This window comes from Danio rerio, chromosome 7 (genome assembly GCF_052040795.2).
Source record: "Danio rerio strain M-AB ecotype USA chromosome 7, GRCz13ab, whole genome shotgun sequence".
Taxonomy (NCBI): Eukaryota; Metazoa; Chordata; class Actinopteri; order Cypriniformes; family Danionidae; genus Danio; species Danio rerio.
Window position 1 is genome coordinate 46,478,012 of NC_141027.1, and position 22,010 is coordinate 46,500,021.

A 22,010-nucleotide genomic window follows, 5' to 3' on the forward strand; every position below is an offset into this window, starting at 1 on the left:
TAAAATAAACCAACATTAAAGTTACCTCAGCAAAGAAGCCTAGATTGATTCAACTACATTAAAATCAGAAAAAAAAAATGAGTGCTAAAAACAGAAATATCCTGTCATCTTCATACATGTCACTTAAATTACCAAGACTATGACTGACAACACTAACATTTTTGACTGCTCGCTGCTCTTCATGTACATCATGTTTAAACAGTACTTCATCTCGTTTTATGCTTGAACAACTAATTAAATGCTTAGGTCTGTGTAACTAGTTATATTTAGATTTATTTGCATTATTGATGCTGTACCTTATGAACTTGAAAATAGTCAATCTTTCACCGGATGTTTCAGTACCTGAAAAACACCACCGTGCATATAGTCCATTCATAGTAGAACACAATCTACATGAGCTTTGAGAGACTAAAATAGTTTTAAAACATACCTGTCCAAACTAAATACTGCAAACATGGTGTCATCCTTCAGATCATGGTTTTGAACTGCATATTTCCCTCCAGCGAGCAAAAGCAACTTCAATATTGATTTAGGAAATGGTTAGAAATATTTTGATTTAGCATTTTTGGCAGAAGCCAAAAACATTTTCTTTTCTTAGATACGAGGCCACATTGTCTTTCAGAGAGAAGGTCAGGTTGATGTAAAGTTTGTCTGCTGTCACTCTTTCTGTCAGCTGTAGGTGGTCATGCTGCACATGAATGTACAAATGACTGATCTGTCTGCGTGAACAGGGTGCACAAATATACAAATCTTCATTTGTTGACGTTACATTTGCCCTGTGCTCCCAATCAAACTTGTGGAGGCATCGAGAATAAAAAAGTCTAGACTCAGCAGAATCTGGTTATGAGTGGGCAGTGGGCTCTGGTTTTCTGTCCAAGCACGTACAGAGTACAAGTTCAATATATAGGACTGATGATGGCTCAGGTTTAAGCTTTAGGACAGATACTGGGGTCAGCTCACACACCTAGATTAAGTTGGCTTTGGGTCTTTGGCAGACAAGAGCACTGTTCCTGGGTCTTTGAAGGGATGAGAAAAGAACTAAAGAGGAGTTCTGAGATATCTGTGGTCAGTGGAATGAAGATGGATGATGACAGGATGGTACACACGAACTGGAAAGGTTGAGTGGGTCTCTTCCATCCCACAAACAGTGACTGACAATCCACAGAACATTGTCCATGCAGGTGAATTGGCAGCATTTGGAAAAACTGATTATCCAGCCCAATGCAGAAAACAGATTTTTAAGGTGCCATTATTCCATGCTGGCTGAGCTTTTCAACATTGTCCTCTAAACGACCTGATAGAAATATAAAAAGTATTTTGGGGGTGAAAGGACTTATGCTAGCTTTATATTTTATGGGAGGTCAGTTTTTCTGTTATGATGTAGCAAGCAAAATTGAGAAAAAATCAACGCAATCTCACGGCAATTTGTAAATTTTTGATTTATTGGCTAATTCTTATGATACCGTACGATCTAATTTGTACAATTTAGTTTGATTTGCTCATCACCCAAAGACGGTTGAGGTTGGAGGTGAGGTTGGTTGATCAGGCTGGGAAAAAATATCTATATTTTTATTAGACTAATTTTTTACTAAGAGTCCACAATACTCAGATCCCCAGAATACCCCAAGGAGAAACAATCCACATATAAACAAGAGCAAACAGGAAATGATTAAAATACAGAATTATTTATACAAAATCAAATCAAACTTAACTAAATAAAACAGGAGAAAATAATCAGGTACAAACGAGGGGTGGAAAGATCAGAGAAAATGAAGCAGGAATGAAAACACAGAAAGCCAGGGAAAAAAAAAAAACTAAAAGCATCAATTCAGCAAAAACCTGACTCCCTGACAACAAAGATTTCATGTTGTGCTTTTTTATTATTTTCAATTATTGTATCTTTAAAAATGTGTACAGTTCGATTTTTCTTACAGATCCATTTCTAATAACTGTTTCCAAGTATGCCTTTTTAAATCAGAAAATTAGTTCTTGTGGGGTTTTTTTATACCGTAGTTCCCATGATTCCTCCATGTCTTTTATTTTAAGGCTTGAATATTTAACCTCTAGTTAAACCACATAGGGTTACACAGCAAGACAAAGTGACAGGGAGCCAAGCTTGAATAAATGAGACCAGCTTTGTCCTTAATCTTACGTTTACTATAACCGTAGGAATTACCACATTCTGTAGGAACCTCAACATCCAGCATAGTTTAATCCCACAGGATTTCTAAAACAATGGTTTTACAATTGGAATTGCCAATTTCCCTGTTCTTGCCTTACTTCTGATGGAATCCTGCAGTTACATCTGGGATTTCTGCAGCAGAATTCTATTAAATCCAAAGGATTTATTTGGGATACTTCTAGTATTCCTCTGAACACTATCAATTTCACGCAGGCTTTCTCTTTCTTTTCTTTTTGTTTCTTTACATTTCTTTTCTTTTATTTTCTTTCTTTCTTTCATTCTTTCTTTCTTTCTTTCTTTCTTTTCTTTTTTCATTCTTTTTTTACTTATTTATTTATTTATTTATTATTTTTTCTGATTTTTTTGTTTCTTTTCTTTCTTTTTTTCTTTCTTTCTATATTTTATAGTGTGATGTAAGTGAATTAAATCTTTATAGTTAACTCAATTCTATAATTAGCTTATCCTTATTTAGTTATTGTGTTAACTTGGCATGGTGTGTTTTTATTATCCCATAATTTCCAATTCCACTTTAGGAAACAGTTCTGTTTACTACTGATCGTAAAGGAGTAAATTTGGCATGTAAAACTTTTTTTATTGGATTTACAAGACAATTGTGCAGCTTTCAACATAGATTAAATATCATCTTCTGCATCAGGAGTTTTATCATTTAGTAAAACAAGCTACTCAAACTAAATGTCAAAATCCCAAAAAGGTTTCATGGCCAAATCGTTGTATTGATTTTGCTACTTATTTTTCTTTCCTTTACTTCTATACATGTCGTAAAACAATTGCCACACTTTATTCTTGAATTCAGAGAGTCCCTATATTGATTAGATGTGTTTATGAACAGAAGACCGTAGTCAATTCAGGGTCACTTTTCTTCTCCTTTTACATCTTTAAACAGTCTGAACAGAAAATTAATGACAGAAGAAAACACTCTTGGCTAATAAAAGGATGTGCTTTGCCTGGTGAAACTCTTATCTAAATATGATTAACTTCGCTCTACTGCTGTGGCTGGCAATGAATGTCAGCCTACTGATTAAAGGGGGGACACATAAAACAGCTCTGCTACCTGGTAGGAAGTAGGCAGAGGCTGTTTTTCTCTTTTCCTTTTCATCTGTTCGGTGGACGAGCTCTTCATTACTTCCCACACCATGAAGACAGAGTGCTCACCTTTTAACAAGCCCCTGTAAATGTCAAGCTTCAATTTGAGAGGAATACTCTTCAGACAGGGGCTGATTCTGCAAGGCACTCACAAAATCAGACTGCAAATCATTCTTTTAATGCTCTCCGTTTCAAATGTGAAGAGGAAAAAGCATGAGAGCATTTCAAATTATAAAGAAGCCATTCATTGGCAAAAACCCCATCGGTTGACCCTTCGCAGTGACTGTTCTTAAAAGAGAACATTGATAAAGAGAAGCCATGTCATGCGCTGCTACAGTTGGATGATGGAGATGTGGGAGGACTGAATATACAGGCACAGCTAGTCATGTTTCTTAATATGTTACAGGCTAGGCAGCTTTTCAGAGGGAATTTTAAAAATGGCATTTTTGTGTGCCTTTGTGTCCTATTGGAACATATGAGATTCAGACTCAGTAGATCAAATATAGAATCAACTTTAAGCCTTATCTTACAACACGATATAAGTCATATCATATCATAGTAGTTTATAAATATACTGAGTTTATATATATCGTCACCTTAGAGTTGTAAGGTTCTATCTGACATTTTTGTCACAACTGAGTTATTGACATATTCTTATTAAATGACAACTTATTTACATTATGGGATGTTTTTTTTTTAAAGTTGTTTACATTTTAATACTTTTTATTTAAAAACAAATGTTACACATAATGTTTGCTATGAAATGCAAAACTTTAAAGCTCAATATCTCAAAATCATTCAGAACACAGATAGAACCTTATAATTTCAAGGTGACGATATATTGACCATATGTAAATGGCTACATTTTTATTTCAGTTTAAAGTACATACACAGAACATTTACCTGATCATATGTGTGATAGAACTTTGTTTTTCATATTTGGGCTTATTTGACAAAAAGTCACTTAACATTCAGAAATGTATCAGTGTGACTGCAATGACTAACATCATCAGATGAAAACAAAACCTGAAGTGATTGAAGCTGGTCCATGGAAATATAATTTGCTGTAGAGGTGGCGTTAATCTGAATAACTGAATAAAGATTTTTTATTTTTTTAATTCTTTCATTTTGAAGTTGAACTTGAAATGTTCAGACTGAAAAACTACCGACAGCAAACATGTAAAAGTAGCCTAATTCTGAAGGAAAGCCACAGATTTGGCGATATTGGTTTGTCAATCTTAGGGTCTTACACTCAGGGCCCTATCATACACACGGCTCAATAAATAATGCTATTTTCCGACCAGCACAATAGTCATTTTCATGTTTCGTGCTTTGTTGTTAAAGTAGCAAATCCAATTTGCTATTTAAATGGACTTATGGATGTGCTGGTCTATGAAAGGAGGTGTGTTAAGGCCCATTGTTGACATGTCGCTATTTTAAGGAACTGAAATAGACTGCGCAATTGACCAACTAAAAGCTGGTCTAAAGCGCAGAATGCAGTAGTTATGCACCTATGTGGGTTCAGACTCTTACACATTGCTTAATACCCAAGGGATGAACAGCAATACACAAATACTTTTACATATGAAAAAAAAATTAAAGGATTAAAATGTAACAAAAAATATAAATTATACTATAAATATAAAAACTACTACCTCCATGCCTCTTCTCCGGGGGCTTTTTTCAGATTTTTCATGAAGTAATATTCCTAATATAGTACTTTATTCATTAAATATTATGTAGTATAATTTATTATATGCATATTTATATTTGTTTTAAGAAAAACAAGTTTAGATTTGTCCACCTGTCAGGTTTGTAGACTTGCATCACCACAAGAATAGGACACGCGTTTGGATATAACGATAATATAAAGATTCCTGACCACACTTTGTTATTATTGTTAATTGAATCACTTGCAGGAAATTAGAACTGATTTTAGAAATAGATTTGAAACAAATTTTTGTGCTTAACAAACAAAAATAAATATGTAGGCTAATGGATGTCTTTAGTGGAGTGCGTACAATACCGTTTCCTTATCGACGACAGTAAAGAAGTAAAAAGTAAAGTAAAGAGAAAGTAAAGATGTTAAATAGAGGAAGCTCATTCTTTATCCTTGTGCTACAGATGGTTTGTTTAACTGTTTTCTCTCTAGTGAAGCATTCAGTTTGTCCATTCAGTTTTTTCCACATGCAAAGTCTGTTACATAAATAGCTAATGTGCCATGGCGTGATTCAGCTGACTCTTAAAAGGAATAGGAGATGATACTCTGATTAGTTAAATGCACATTATGCTCAAAACACACCCACAACTCATTAAGAGAATAAGCACAACCCAGTTAGACCATGCGTCGGGGCACGGAGCATATTTTTCTGTCCTTAAAACAGCAAATGTTAATTCAGACACACCCTTAATGCTTTTGTGCCTTGCACTTTACACTTTGCGCCTAGATCGTTAAAATAGAGCCCTCAAACAAAAATTTAAATATAATTGATGATTTCAGTTAACTGAAATACTACTGTTTCTTGATACACATTGTTTGTGTGTGTGTATTTGTTTGTTTGTTTGTTTGTTTATGTTTTGCCCCACTATGTGTATTTTGTTGTCTGAATACTACAATTTTTGTGTTGTCTTTAAATTTTTGTTAGCAGTTAATAATTACATAAAACAAAAACATGCATAAATGGACAATTGATGGGAAGAAAATGTTACAGTATAAACCTACAGTGCAATTTCATGGCTGAGGAATCCACTTTTGACTCTTACGCAAACAGTTACATAGATCAATGCTGAGATTTGACACCAAAAAAAACAAGAAAAGTTGAAAGACTAAACTTTCTGTTTGCCGCAAACTTCTCTGCTGCCCAGTCAAAATGATTTGTTATCCTGTCACTCCAGAAGTGCATGAGAACAATAAAAAATGAAAAGTGTATGAGAACTCCTTAGACTCGCTGTATTTACTCAGCTTTCCCACAATACAACAAATCTGTGAATAAGCGAGACCTTCAACACAACTTCACTGATTTCTAACAAAAGTTTCATAATAACTGTTCACAAAATGCTTGTGACAAGAACATTTATGGTAAGTGCTAAGAGGAAAATATGTTTAACTAAGACTGGTCTGGATTAAGGACTTTATATCTGTGAGTGAATTAGCATGATACCATCATTAAGATGTTTGTGTGCTTATGTTTTTTTCTCCTTTTTTGCATAAATAAATAAGTATATAATCATTAAGTCTGTAAAGTGCATTTTAGAAGCTCTGGAAAACAACTGCTGTCGCATACTTCTCAGTTAATTATCAGTTCAGCTTAGTCCTTCTCTTATTTGTATTTTCGATGTTTAAAGGTCTAAATGAGTGCAGCAGTGCAAGCCAGTTACCAATAAAACAACTGCAAAGTGAACTTATTCCATGACTAAATAGATATTCTCAGACTGCAGACCTGTCAACATTGTTCATGGTGAGATATTACCATCGACGGGGACTATTGCTAAGTGAAAACATCAGCTGTGCTATACTGAAGAAGCTAGAAAAGCGAGTCAGTTTGCAGAAGGCACTTCCATTGCACTGGACATCAGTAAGTGGCCAAAACTACCTCACTTTAACAGCACAGCTAATCGATGACAACTAAAATCTGCACTCATTCACTCTTAGCAAGTTTAAGAAAATAAATTGCAAGAATAAGATAATAAAACTAGAGGATTTGTATACTTAATGGTCATGCGTTTCTTCAATTCAACACATTTACAGTTAAATCATATTTTACATTTCAGGTTAATCTATATTAATCAAAGACTGTGATTGTGATTCATTTGTTCAAATATTTTTTCAGCACTAAATAACATATCTAGTAAATGTTGATTTAAAAGCTAACATTGTGCCAAATCTACAACATAAAATAAGGTTGGTTTAATGTATATTGTGTAATCATGTGTATTATTGTGTAACATCCATAGGTTTTGAAATTTTATTTGTAAAAAAGGGACATGGTTCTGAAGAAATCAACACCATATGTTCAGCCTCACATTCTGTATCCCACCAGGAAGCACAACAGCTTCAGAATAGAAAACTAGCATGCTGTTTACTGCACACTGTGCAACATATACTTCACCCTGTTTGCTATTTTAAAACAATAATATGTGACACAGTAGGCATCCTGAATGAAGAACTGTTCAAAGTAATAAAGCTGAATATTCAGTTTTCACACTTTACAATATAAATGAATGTTAGTTCATGGTAGTAGTAGTAGTAGTAGTAGTAGTAGTAGTAGTAGTAGTAAAATGTCTGCTGATTCAAGCCAGACTTTAACTTGTATACATTAGATAAACAAAAACTGTGTAATACTGAATAATTTACATTTTATTTTCATTACTTGTTTATATAAATACTTCAGCACAGAGCAAAGTACGGGTGCTTTGTCCATGAATGATTTTCATGAAGCCACAAAAATATAGACATTATTAAGAAACATTTATATTGTGTTTACTTTAGTCAGTATTGAGGGTTTTTATCAGCCAATTCTGAATATTATAGTTAATAATATGGGATTAAAAAATGCATTTAAGAGTAAAAAAAAAGCCAAAATTGTGATATGAAAAGTCCAAATTATTTTTGTTATGTTCATTGTACTTATTTTTTTCAGCTTAAAAAAAGTAAGTCTCCATGCTTCCATTAAATAAGTTGTCCTAACTCAGGTTAAAGTTAACAAAACTTTACATTACAAGTGTAATGGGCGTGCTCTAAGTTTAGTTAACTTAGGACCCGTTTACACTAGTGAATTTTAGTTTGAAAACGGTGTTTTAGATCAAAAACCATCTGCGTCCACACTAGCATTTTACCTAGCGTTTCGGAACATATCTCCATCCACGCTACGCCACCAAAAAAAAGGCAGAGTTTAACTGCACAATGGCGCCTAAAACAGACAATAGTGCAAACAAAGCTCTCATTTCTGTGTCCATGTTGTTGTTTACAGTGAAGGCTGGTCTGTTGTCTTCCGATACCGTTAAAGCCATGTGTTATAGTCATGTGATAGGGGCTTGACGAATAAGGGAAGGATACGCAATGACACAAAAGCCCCAATCAGGTAGCGAATTTCGGCACCCCCGCCTCCGTTTTCAGATGTCTTCGTTTTCCCCCATCCACACTGACACGGACCAGCAGCATTTTAGAATGAAAACAACCTTTCCAGCGTTTCCAAAACGCTCTGTTTTCGATGCACGAAAACTCCGGCGTAGTGTGGACGGATGGCGTAACCGTAGCAAAACTTATTAAGAATGATGCTGATAGGACTTTATAATTCAAGTGTATTGAACATGGCTTAAGTTTAGTAAACCTAAATATTAAAGTTGAAGTTGGGGAGAACATACCAACTTCACACAGAGATGCCAACTGGTCCATTCAGGACTCAAACCAGCAGAAGTTACAGTGCTAACCACTGAGACATCATGGACCATGTTCATTTGGTTTAATTAATATTAAAAAACTGTTTTTTGAAGTTTGCAAATCTAAATTAAACCAAAGAAGCAGGTATCTGAGAAGAACCTCAGACAAACACACACCACATTACAATGAAAAAATGGTGATCAGTGTTTCCAGATAAACTTGAATGTTTTAAAACATCCACAGTGATCCCAAACCTGCTCAAGTTTTGTCAATGTTTTGTCAGTTTTGTTAAGCCTTTTTTTACCATACAGCACAATCTAATTCTAAACCTGCAGAAAGATGTTCATCTGTCATCATCCAAAAGTATAAATATATTTATACTCAGTATATAAATAACATTACAGAACATTTCACTAAAAGTGTACTAGTTTTCATTTGCACATATTTTTACTATTTAAAGCTCAGATTTTGAAAAAGTTAACTAATATATATATATATATATATATATATATATATATATATATATATATATATATATATATATATATATATATATATATATATATATATATATATATGTGTGTGTGTGTGTGAGTTCAGCTGACTCTTTTTAAATAAGTTTAGTAAAACTTGGTTATATAAGTTGTCAATACATTCAATCCAGGTAAGTAGCAAAACTCAAAATTTTTAGTTGTCATAACTAATTGGCACAATATTTTTTACAGTGTATTTATTTTTATTCAGTAGCATGCTTTTTATACATATGGCATGATTGATTAGCCAATAAACTTTCTTTTGCTAAATATAAAAACAGTGAAAAGTGTGCTTTTAAATTTGTATGCAGCATTTTAGCTGTGGGAAAGAGAATTCATTGATGGCTTCGGTTCAGATTGTATGGTTTAGGAGGGAAGCTGTGCATCATCATTGTGAAGTCAGTCAATATGCTGGGCAAGTGCTCCTCTGCTCAATTTCTGCAACACTTTTGCCACATCATGCTATGAATAATACATAGCTGTATATTTAGGCGGAGAAGAAAAATCTAGAAAACTAAATCTGCAGTGAGAGGCACTATCAGGTTTTCAGTTGCAACACTTTATCATCGCACTGCTGACTGCGCATATACTGCAAAAATTGGTAGTATGCGTACATAAACAAATGAGGGGGTAAATATTAAATTATCACAACAGAGCACACTTTTTATCATGGTCAAAATTACTACATAAAACAATGTAAAAGTCATGTAAAATCAACATTTTATTGGTCACTATACTTTTCAAAGCCATTTTATTGAAATTAAGGCCACACAAACATTCAAGAGAAAAATAAACTGACTATTTGTTAAGCAGAAATAAATTATTAAATAATAAATAAGGTGCATAAAAATAAAAATGATGTAAGAGCTTTTATCTAGTTTGCAAAGTTGCATATAAAGCTTTCTGAACTAAAGCATCTCAAATAAAAAAGGTCAAAAGGTCACACTTCCTATAAATATAAGAGAAACACATCTTCCTGGAGAGTGCTTTAGTGTTCTGTCAGCATGCTATATTTAGCTTATGAGCAGTCAGCATGTTATCTGCGTTAGTTCTGTCTCCTCCGAAGCACCACTTCAGCCATCAAAGCAACACTTGTGTACAAATTCAGCGCCTTCAACAAGAAATTGCGAGACAATCTTTGAACTTCAAGTCACCTGCTGTGAGACTTTTTTGTTGTTATCCATAATCTATAGGTGTATTTGTGAGGTGCTGTGAAGAGATTAAATAAATGAATTCTGTGAATGTTTTTTGATTCTTTATGGTTCTGTTCACTTTTGGTCTTCTGTCAGAAACATTCCACAATCAGACTGTGCCTTTACAATAAGAGCAGTATAATGGCTAAACACGTTAAAGGATTTAGGGCATCACACTCCTTAGCCTTCCTGGAAATGTCTATGCCAGGGTACTGGACAGGAGGATCTGGCCAATGGTTGAACCTAGGATTTAGGAGGAACAATGCGGTTTTTGTCCAGGCTGTGGTACACTGGACCAGCTCTTAAAAAAGCAAGGGTGCTCGAAGGTTCGTGAGAGTATCCCCAACCAGTCCACATGTTATTTGTTTGCTCTGGGACTATGGGGTCAGAGTCACTCTGTTAAGAGCTGTTTTGTCCCTGTATGAACAGAGTAGGAGTTTGGTTTGCATTGCCGGCAATAAGTAAAACTTGTTTTCAGTGCATGTTGGCCTCCGGCAGGGCTCCCCTATGTCACCAATTCTCTTTATAATTTTTATGGACAGAATTTCAAAGCTCAGCATTGGGCTGGAGGGGGTTCGTTTCTGGAAATGAAAGCTTTAGCGATAGTTCTACCAGGAAGACTGAGATGTCACGTCATTTATAATAATTATCTTGTGAGCCTATAACAACCAAGCAAGTCATGTATGTAAGTTCATCTAAACAATCTGTTTCGCTGTATTCAGGTGACGTTGCGGAAGTTTCCCTCCATCCTCCCCATAACCACCACCACCAGGTCGGTCTCGTTTCCACACAGGGGGTTGACTTCGCCCTGCCTTCATCTTCAGGCAGGATCTGCCAGCTCACCCAGAGTTCTGCACTATAGACGCACATTGCACATTGCACGGCTCAAAGATACTTTGTAGTGTGCAATTTAACATAATTGCCTCTAGGAGTCGCCAATTGAAATAAAACAAACACACGCAAGAAATGCACAAACACCAGATATGAAGTTGGTGTAGACCAATGCACATTCTTAAGTTAATTTCATTGTTAGTAAAGTTTTTGTGAAATGTTATGTTGAATGAAAATAAATGTTACAATTTTTTTTTTTTTAAAAGCGCAAACAGGTATTTATTTAGTTTTAAATTAACAACTAGCACACTGATTCTTAATATTTCAAAGCCCTTGATCTCATTACTCAGAAAGTTAATTCCTGTATCATGCATAGTTTGCAGTCACACTATTAAGCAGTCCTTTTTATTATTATTTTTTTACAGCTCCAGTATACACAGAGCTGTTGTTTACAAAAGAGATTTCATTTTGTCTTGTTTCTTTTTGTTTATCTCACTGTTTGTATTTTAAGGCATGAGTGTGACTATAAATTACCTTGAGGAGGAAAATAACATAGGCCTTTTTACATTATGACATGAGATGTGAGCATTATGTATGCTTTGGAAACACTGGAATCGCTCTAAATCCTCACACTCTCCAAACACACTGAAGAAATAATTCCCATGGGGATAGTTTTCTGTGCTAAGACAAAGTGAAACACTGGCTCACAGCAGCTGTTCTGCAGTTGCATGTATAAAACATATGGTAATAAAACGTAGGTGTCTTGCACATGCATTGACTATAACTGGCGCGCATAATTCGTAGAATGGTTTTAATTTATCCACGTTAGACTTAATGGGATGGAAAGAATGGCTCAACTGGTGTTTTAAATCACAAGCCATATGGTTTAGTGGGGCCCAAAAGTCTCTCTTAGACATTCTGTTATTATATTCACAATCAAGATTGACTGTCTGGTTAGAATGGTAATTGCTACAAGCTAGCCCAGTTCCCAGAAAAATGTTTGTTTCATTTGTCAGTATCTGAAGATTCAGTCCCAAATGACATTGTAGCAAGTGTTTGTGTGAGAAAGGATGGTTTAGACTAGTGGTTTTCCCACTAAAGGGCTTTAGCGGACCTCCAAGGACTTATGATGTAAAATAAGGCACAATTTTTTCTATTATTATTTTAATAATATTATATAATTAAAAAAAAAAGTCATTTCTAAGCCTGGGGAAGTCATGTAAATAAAAAAAATTCTACATTTAATGGGGATTTTAATATGTTAAAAATATTAAAAGGTTTTATTTCTAGTTTGACAAGCTCTAAAACATGTTCCAATTGATTGTAACAACAAATTTTGGCTGTGTGGATGCATCGTGGCTCAATAACTATAAGTACAAACTTTAAAGATATTTCAACATACAATAATGTATTTAATTATTTATAGGCCTATAATTATTATTATAATTTATTACTTAAAATGACAAAAAATGCTCTGCAAATTTCTTGAGAAATCGCACTTCTCCTATATTTGATCTGTAAAACTGACAGCACTCTAATCCAGTGAGGTTGTACCATAAATATTGTACACAGAAAAAAAAATGGCAGTGAGAGAGTGAGTAGATGAGTTCAACTTTTTTTTTTTTTTAATTCACCTTTTTAATCAGGCAAAGCGGGGCATATAGGAAAAGAAAAGACGAAAACAAATTGTACAAAAATGCTTCCACAAACAAACAACAGGTCTAATAAAAACAAGAAAACACAAAACAAAACACAAACAATGAGTTTAAATGGCTATTTATGACTATGCATTCCTAAGCGATCTTCTGTCCTTTTATTCTTATGTAACATCATCGTCAACCAACAAATTTCAGCTCCAAAACTCAAGACTTTGAGAACAGAGGACTTGTGACTGAACCTGGATGCATTCTTGATATCGAGGATGCATCGAATGCAAACTTGAGCCCTCGTGGTGGCTCAATAAAGAAGGTGGGAGGTGTTTTATATACCTATTTATTTGACCTATTTATACCAGCATTTTATATACCTACTTTTTAATTAAGTTTAGAGATATAACTTCATTGCCTCAGGAGATTCCCTAAATGCGACTGTGAAAGTAAACATGGACATAAAAATTTAATAAAGCCATGAATAGATTAAAGGTGTTTATTTGTTAAAATTTGCTTTAAAATCTGTTAATGTCTTGTGCAAAGTATATCTGTAAGGCCTCTGTGCATGTTATTTATATACAGTCATAATTAAAGTCAGACTTATTAGCCCTCCTGAATTATTAGATCTGTATAATATTATTTTTAAAAAAATTCAAAATAAATAATACACATGACCAGCAAGAAACCATCTTAAACCAGCAACAGGGGAATTGATGCTATCAGGTTTTTATTATCAGTTTTTTTGCAAAAGGTTAGCACATAGCGTTTTGCCAAAAACATTTCCATACATTTATCGCAATAGAACACTACAATTGAATTTTAAATAAAACACTGCTGTAATCGTTTGTGTTTGATCTTGTTTGAATTCATTAAAACCACGGTTTGCTGTGCATAAATATGCACAGTACATATATTTTTATGAAGCTTGTTGTTATTCATTTTAGCATGATTCATTTGGCTTGTGCTTTGCCAACTTGTTTGATGTAAAAGAGCTTTATAAAAAAACTGCCAGTTTGCCAGTACAGCATTGTTTAGTTGCAGTGACTCCTAGAGAGCTTGGTGCTCAGTACAGTACCTCATGTCAAAGGCGCTCGCCCCCTCCTATACTTTTCCCACCTCCACACCCTAACACACATGATTACAACCCTTTGTAATCCTCATGTCTATAACATTCAGTCACTGGCCTTCCCCTGGAGACACTAGTTGTGTGATTCATTGCATGGCCCTCTGAACTCAATCTAATGACATTTTAATGACTATCTGCGTCTTTGCATCTCTTGGTAAATGTAGAGAAGAGCGCATATAGAGTCACGTGTCATCCCACTCAATGTTGTATTGTCACTTCAAGTGTGCTGCACAAGGTGTGCTATTAAACAATACACACCAACCACCACATATTGCGGCATGATCTTCAGCAAGAGGTTGGCTGAAAATGACTGTCCTTCAAGAGTGAGCTGTGATGAGACGTGTGAGAAGTTAAAAGTCTATGAGAGAAGCAATATGTGGAGGTCTTCGTGGTGGATTTTTTTCCAATGCCAGCAAAAGCAGACATCTCTGGAGAATGCCATCTCTGTCACCTCTCGGGTCAATAGCCTGGGGCACATTAATACGAACAGACACACTCGCTGAAAGCTCATCGATTTTCAGGTGATGTTTCGGTACATTGATCCAGGCAGAGCAGATTATGAGGGGTGTGAGGACAGGCATTCTAGCTGCTAGTTATTAGTTACTTTGAAAACATTAGCTTCAGTTCTGGGGTTGATTACAAGAGTGTTCCTGATTTCATGTAATTAAATGTTTCACAGTTTGTATCTCTGTATTTGTTTTCTGTTTATTCATTCCAGTGGTAGATCTGTGGGTTATATAACTATGCAAATTGGGGTGACAAGCAGTGTTATTTTAGTATCAGTGAAGTCCTATTACCATGTATGTTATTATTTTCAATTTGATTTGAATTTTTTAGATTCTGTTTTCATTTTAGTTTTAAGGCTTATTAAAAGAGGTTTGTCATTGAAATTGTTGTTTTTGCAGTAATTCCTATTTGTTTATTTATGGCTCAATCAATAATATTGTGAAGCGCTTGCAAATAGTCCCCAGCTAGGTAACCAGTGCTGCATAATATCATTGTACCTGCTGCAGCCATGGTACAACAGCAAAGACCCTTGATTATTACTCCGGAAGAAAAGTGATTTTGTATAATGAGCCTATTTACATATAAAGTGGACTGTTCTTTTTAAGGTACATGGTCACTTAAGGATACATATTACTCCTTAAAATTCCTAAAATGAACCTGTTAGAGGTACAAATTGATAAGTGTCAGTGTATTATTATTATTATTATTATTACTATTATTACAGTCTCCGTGTTGGTCTGGATGTCACATATAAACAACAGCACTCTGGTTACGTTTCACAGAGAATTTAACTGTACGGCATGGTGGCATTGTTCAACAGATTGAACAATTAAGCACAGCATCTAAATTTTGCATCTCACTGTGGCAGTGAGTGAAATTGAATGTTGCGTATACGTCTATACTCACTGGCCACTGTATTAGGTAGGTCCCTGTCCAACTGCTTGTTAATGTAAATTTTTAATCAGCCAATCACATAGCAGCAACTCAATGCATTAAGGCATTGAGTTTAGGCATCTGATGCTGCAGTTCAAACTGAGCATCGGAATGGGGAAGAAAGGTGATTTAAGTGACTTTGTATGTGCACCATGTTGGTGCCAGATTGGCTGGTATGAGTATTTCAGAAACTGCTGATCTACTGATATTTTCACGCACAACAATTTCTAGGGTTTACAGAGAATGGTCAGCTAAAAACAGTGAACTGAGGCTACAATTCGCACAGGCTCACCAAAAATTTGACAATAGAAGATTGGAAAAACTTTGCCTGGTCTGTTGAGTCTCAATTTCTGACGTCAACAACATGAAAGCATGCCTTATATCAATAGTTTAGGCTGGTGGTGGTAGTGTAATGGTGTGGGGGAAATTTCCTTGCACACTTTGAGCCCATTAGTACCAACTGAGCGACGCCACAGCCAATCTGAGTATTGTTGCTGACCACGTCGATCCCTTTATGATCATCGGATGGTTACTTTCAGCAAGATAACTTGCCATGTCATAAAATGTGAATAATCTTAGACTGGTGTCTTGAACATGACAATGAGTTCACTGTACTCAGATGGCCTCCACAGTCACCAGATCTCAATCCAATAGAGTACCTTTGGGATGTGGTGTAACAGGAGATTCGCGTCATGGATGAGCAGCCGAAAAATCTGCATCAACAGCGTGATGCTATCATGTCAATATGGACCAAAATCTCTGAGGAATATTTCCAGTATCGTGTTGAATTTATGGCCAGTGAATGTACAGCACATGTGTACATGGATCCTAGAAACTGGAAAACAGAACAAGCTCCCACAGAAGCACTTGAGCTCCATCATCTTCATCATCAATAACAGCAGCTCTACTTGCACATATTTATTAGAACAAGCAGCGAGTCAGCTTGCCTGCTTCATTGGCTGGAAACCTTTAATCATATATTGTAACCCCAAGATTTGTAGATGGAGGTGCATTTACGTTAAATGCATCAAAAGCACAATAATAAGGAGAGTACCTTCTTTTTACTCTTCAACTTCAAGTACTGCTTCTATAGACACTGAGTCACTGCTGCATCTGACTGATTCATTATACATTGTGCATCATACTAAAACATTTACTTAATTGCCATAGCCTTAAAAGGGGGTGCAGGCATTGGCCACATTTTCTTATTGCATTATATTTAGCGTCCTTTACCAGTAAAGCCACGTCCTTTTGCAGTTTGGCCTTCATGATGCTATTTGCCGGAATGATGGTCTGTCCTCCTGCATGAGATGGAAATCTCAGCGGGACACTGCCTGAAAGAAAAATGTGAAAAATCACCTCATTTTCCCCATAATAGACACGCCCCGTACCATAAAAGTAACCCTCGTGGAGAACAAAACACATTATATTTGATTCTCTGAGTGCTGAGCTGGGAATATTTGCATTATAGAGGAGAGTGCAGATCGCCAGGTTGCCTTATTTGAACTCAGATCAGATTTAGGACTGTGGACATTGAAACTGAGCCCCGGGACATGAGGATAAAGGTGTAAGGATGTAATCTGCTGATTGAATGGTCTTCTGTTTCCCAAATAGATTTACAAGTAAATCTGACAATCATATTTGCTGTTGGTGTAGAACAGGGGTGCTTAATCCTGTTCCTGGAGATTTACCTTCCTGCCGATTTCAGTTGCTACCCATATCAAACACACCTGCCTGTAATTATCACATGGTGTTCAGGTCCTAATTAATTGGTTCAGGTGTGTTTGATATTGGTAGCAACTGAAATCTGCAGGAAGGTATATCTCCAGGAACCGGATTGAGCACCCCTGGTCTAGAATATATATGATGAGTTTATATATATGACACCCTGTTGTTTATAAGCAGATCTTTCTTTGCCGGGTTCATTCTAATGGAACCCCATAGGCTGTGAACCTGAAAATGAATCATTCTGAAAGACTTAATAGCATTGAGCCCACTGATTATAAAAAGACAATGACACAGCATTGTCACTGCGCTCATGATATACTGCCAAGTGAGGCAGAAAACAAGACACAATAGATAATTTGTTTTGTAAAGTACAAAATAAATGGATTTTTGAGAATAAGCAGAAGTTTGTTTGTTTTTTTCTTTCACAACAGTCTTTGCATTTTCAGTCATACTTGTTTAATGAGCTTGATGACACATTATAAAGCTCACAGCTCCACTCAGCCTCCATCTGCTTGTTTGCAGTGCAAAGGTAAATAAAGAACTTGTTTGCATTTTCTTTACTCAAGAAACAATGTCTGTTATTGTTAATATTTTATCAATTTTAGGAATGGAGAGGGGTCTTCTAATATTTTTCCTACAGCATAATTATGCTCTATACTGTCTTTAAAGGACTTTGCATAGCACTTCAATAACATGATAGGATTTTGGCCTAATTCAAAGACAAAAGCTCCCACATAGCAATAATACATTTAATAACCCTTTTAAACTCCTTAAACTTTATAAGTTTACTTGATCACTGTTATGTCAAACACAAATCTCAAACATTAGCTGGCTAAGTCCATTTTAAATGAATTTAGGTTAAGTTTAAATATTCTGTGGAAAACAGAACAAGCGGCCACAGAAGCACTTAAGCTCCGTCATCTTCATCAACAACAGCAGCTCTGCTTGCACATGTTTATTAGGAACATGTAGCGAGTCGGCTTGCCTGCTTCATTAGCTGGAAACCTTTAATCAAATATTGCAAACCCCAAGATTTATAATATTTAAATAAATATATGTTGTGGAAAAAAGCAAAGACGTGCATTTACTTTAAAAAAAAAATCATTAAAAGCACAATAATAAGGAGAGTACCTTCTGTTTTCTCTTCAACTTCAAGTACTGCTTCTATAGACAATAAGTCACTGATGCATCTGACTTATTCATTATGCGTTGTGCATCATACTAAAACATTTACTTAATTGTCATAGATGCACAGATCTTCAAAGAAGTGCAAACATTGGCCACATTTTCTTATTTCATAAAATTATTGGACCTTTTAAATTTTGATAAAGCCACATGTCCCTTTAAATAGTAGGATTTTGGCCAAATTCAAAGACACATTGACATTTTATAACCCTTTTGAACTCCTTAAATTTTATTAGTTAATGAAAAGCAAATACTGTAAGGGGAGCATACTAATGACCATTGTAATGTCAAATACAAATTTCAAACATTAGCTGGTCCATTTGACCCTTTTTAGGTACAATTCTGGTTAAATGTTAAGTATTTAAATCAAATATGGTGCACATATGGTATCACAGATGCACTATTCAACCGTTATAATGAAGTGTGTAATAATGGACACCTCACACACTTAACGACCACTGCTTTGCTCATGTAGCATTAGGGACCTCGGTTTAATGTCTCATCTGAAAGACAGTGCTCACTGACAGTATAATGTCCCCTTCGCTTTACCGGAGCATTAGGACTCACACAGACCACAGCTTGAGCACCCTCTGCTGGCCTTACTAACAACACATCCAACAGCATCCTATTTTTCTCATGTAGTCTACCATCCTGGTACTGACTAGGCTCAGCCCTGCTTAGCTTAAGTAAATAACCGGTCTTGGGCTGCAGGGTGATATGGCTGTGGCAATGAAGCAAAATTCGAATAAACAAATATTATATTTTTAATATAGTTACTTTGGTAACTTTAGTTGGAATCTTTGAAATCAGTCAGTAATCATAATTCATTTAATTTAGGATTGAGTTGTTCTGTAAAGACTGTTATTAGTTTATGATAATTGAAGTACAGTACTTATTTTTAAGAAAACAATGGTTGAAAGAAAGTTATTGAATAGAATTGTTGTGGAGTAAATAACAACACAAACAGGTTGAAATAAAAAAAAAAGTCTTTTAATAATAAATCCACAGGTAACAAACAAGAAGCTTACAAACACCAAACTACTACAAAACAATACTGGGAAGAACTGAGTAAGAGACGGGGCTTAAATACAAACAAGCCAATAAAGGAGCAACAGATTGGTTGTGGGATTTCATTTAGTAAAATTCATGGTTCCGAATAAGAAAATTCACACACGAAACAAGGAAAATTAGTCAAACAGAGCTGAACAGAACCAACACATAGCAACTAATGACTGATGGAAGTCTGTACCCTTGTTTCCATCTAGCTGCCAGCATCAAATTTAAAACATGATTTGTGATCTGAAATGAACACAAAAACTCAGCTATCAACAAGACCGTAAAGCACATGCAGACTACTGCGGTGTCCAACTCACCCATTCTCAGCATAAAAGGTCCCCATGTCTCAAGGTCCATTTCTCTTCATGCCTCACTGACTGAATAAGCGCTCAATCACGATCAGATACATACAGTATGCCTCTATACAAACTCTAACAACAAACAAGATATTTCACATTTAAAAAAAAAAAAATACTTTTTCTGAGGAAAAGGTCATTTGAAGAAATGTTTAAACTTTTTTTTTTTTTTTTAACAATACATGTTAGTGGTGTCCATTTACTAAAAAGCAGAACTTACTAATGTATGGACCAGTAGCAAAGGACATGTTGATGTTTATATTGATGTAACTGCCAAAACTGTTAGAAATTGAAAAGCTGCATAACATTTCTTAGTATTGTCATATAGTAGCTGCATCACTGTTCTTGAAGCAGTTAAACTTTGCTGCTACAGTACAAAAGGCAATGTTCCAAGCACTGTTGAGACTCACACAGACGAAGGCAATTCACACATGCCATATCAATTGATCCCCGACTCAATGATACAAGCCTCCTTTACCATTGTAAACAATAAAACCATGGTTTGGAATCATCAATGTAGGTTTGGAATGAAAGAAATAGTCTCTCAGTCAAATTTTATGAATAAAACCGCAAAATAAATCAAATTAAATCTGAATAATAGCTGATACAAGTGCCCACAGATGGTCTGGAGCAGCCTACACACAGTTCCATACTCTTCGCTGTGACTGATGCATACCTTTCAAAAAAAAATGTCAAATTGCCATGTAGCAGAAGCTCTGTGATTGGTCAGCTTGGTAGTTTAATAACTATTCAGTCCTGTTGGGGAGCTCCAGATGGATACTTTTGTTTTGTGGATACTTTTGTTTTGTGTTTACTTTGTGATTTAAGTTGTGGCACATCTGCCAGTTCCAACCTCTGAAAGAGCAAATTTGAGTTACTTGTACAATAACTTAGCATTACAGGAATTTCTTGTGTAAACAAAACACCTGTGAATAAATTTGGCACAAGGGAACTCAACTGCCAACTAGCGCTTCGGAAGTGTTATTGGAGTGCAACATGAACAGAATGCAGGAATATAAATGCATAGCTACATGCAAGGCATGTGTGGTGGGTCAGTGGCACCTGCAGCCGTATGGCTTTACGCAGTGTGCATACCTACCATGAGAGGGCGGGGATTAATGCCGCTCTTTTATTTATTTATTTATTACATAATTTAAATTAATAATCTAACAGTATACACTATGATATATGGACAAACCAATAAATAAAGGTGTGCATTTGTGTGTTTTAAAGCTTGTATGTACTTGCACAATGGGAGATGGGTAAAGAAATCTTTAGTTTTGCTGGCGGTTTCTTACGCACACTTAAAATTACAATTCAGATAGCTATTGTTTAAAACAAGGTTCAAAATGAGTAAACGCTCTTTAAAACAGTTCCCAATAGAACCAAAACTAATTAGACAAATACTGGTCCTCCACATGGAGACCGTAGTCTCATCAGCACCTGAGCCTGGCATCTCTTTCATTAGATCAGATCCAGCTGCTACTATATACGAAATAAGTTTTAAATATATAATTTTTTTTCCAAGAAAAATTAACAAATTATATTTTTGTTTGAGCCCATCCACTACTTAACTGTGTGGGTGGATGATTTTTGTTCAGTGGAAAGTAAGGATTTTATTGATGTTTCACTAATTGTACTGTATAACAATCTTCTTTCATATATTTGCAATTTTTTTTAAATGTTAAAATTAGATTTACTAATTTAAGATTAAGTTTTTAGTGTCTGACTTTTGCTTGATGCTGATGTACTTTTATTACATTTAGATTTCAACAAAATATTAAAACTAAAAGGAAACAAATTATATCATAACAATCACCCTTAAATAATGTAGTCTTTGACAGTAAGCATCAGTGTTTCTTGACATGATTGGGGTAAGGGGTCACTCAATGCAGAAGTTTAATTCATCCTTAAAGGTGCTGTATGTACGTTTTTGACTCTTCTAAAGCATAAAAATACAATAATATGTATGCAGATATTTAAGAAGCATGCTAAGTGAGCATTCTTGTTTATTTGAATAACAAAGCTAAAGTCAGTTATTCTGCTTTGAATATGTGTGTAATGTGCCGGAACACCCATTTGTCTTTTTGGTTCTTTTAACCCATCCAATGCCATTTTAGCCAATTATATTTCAGCACCCCGGGTTGCCTTGATGAAAAACCGAGTATTCCATTCATTCAGTCAGAAAGGCTCTAAAAGTATGTGTCAGCAACTGAATAAGCAACCTCCGGTGGACAGTAACATCCT

General features: G+C 35.3%; 2 long non-coding RNA genes across 4 annotated transcripts in view; one reads left to right on the forward strand and one right to left on the reverse strand.

Moving 5' to 3' along the window:
- The window catches only part of LOC147843159 (uncharacterized), a 541,229-nt gene that overhangs the window by 187,054 nt on the left and 332,165 nt on the right, over positions 1 to 22,010 (forward strand). The gene's annotated exons all lie outside the window — the stretch shown is intronic.
- LOC141375110 (uncharacterized) overlaps positions 1 to 22,010 on the reverse strand; it is a 161,949-nt gene that overhangs the window by 79,464 nt on the left and 60,475 nt on the right. Inside the window, exon 3 of one of the 3 annotated variants that reach the window (XR_015496111.1) lies at positions 16,344 to 16,772. The exons of 1 other annotated variant lie outside the window; for it this stretch is intronic. This is a non-coding gene — a long non-coding RNA (uncharacterized LOC141375110). Of the gene's footprint in view, positions 1 to 16,343; positions 16,773 to 22,010 lie in introns of those variants that run through there. One more of the 3 variants, XR_015496110.1, reaches the window with a different exon arrangement.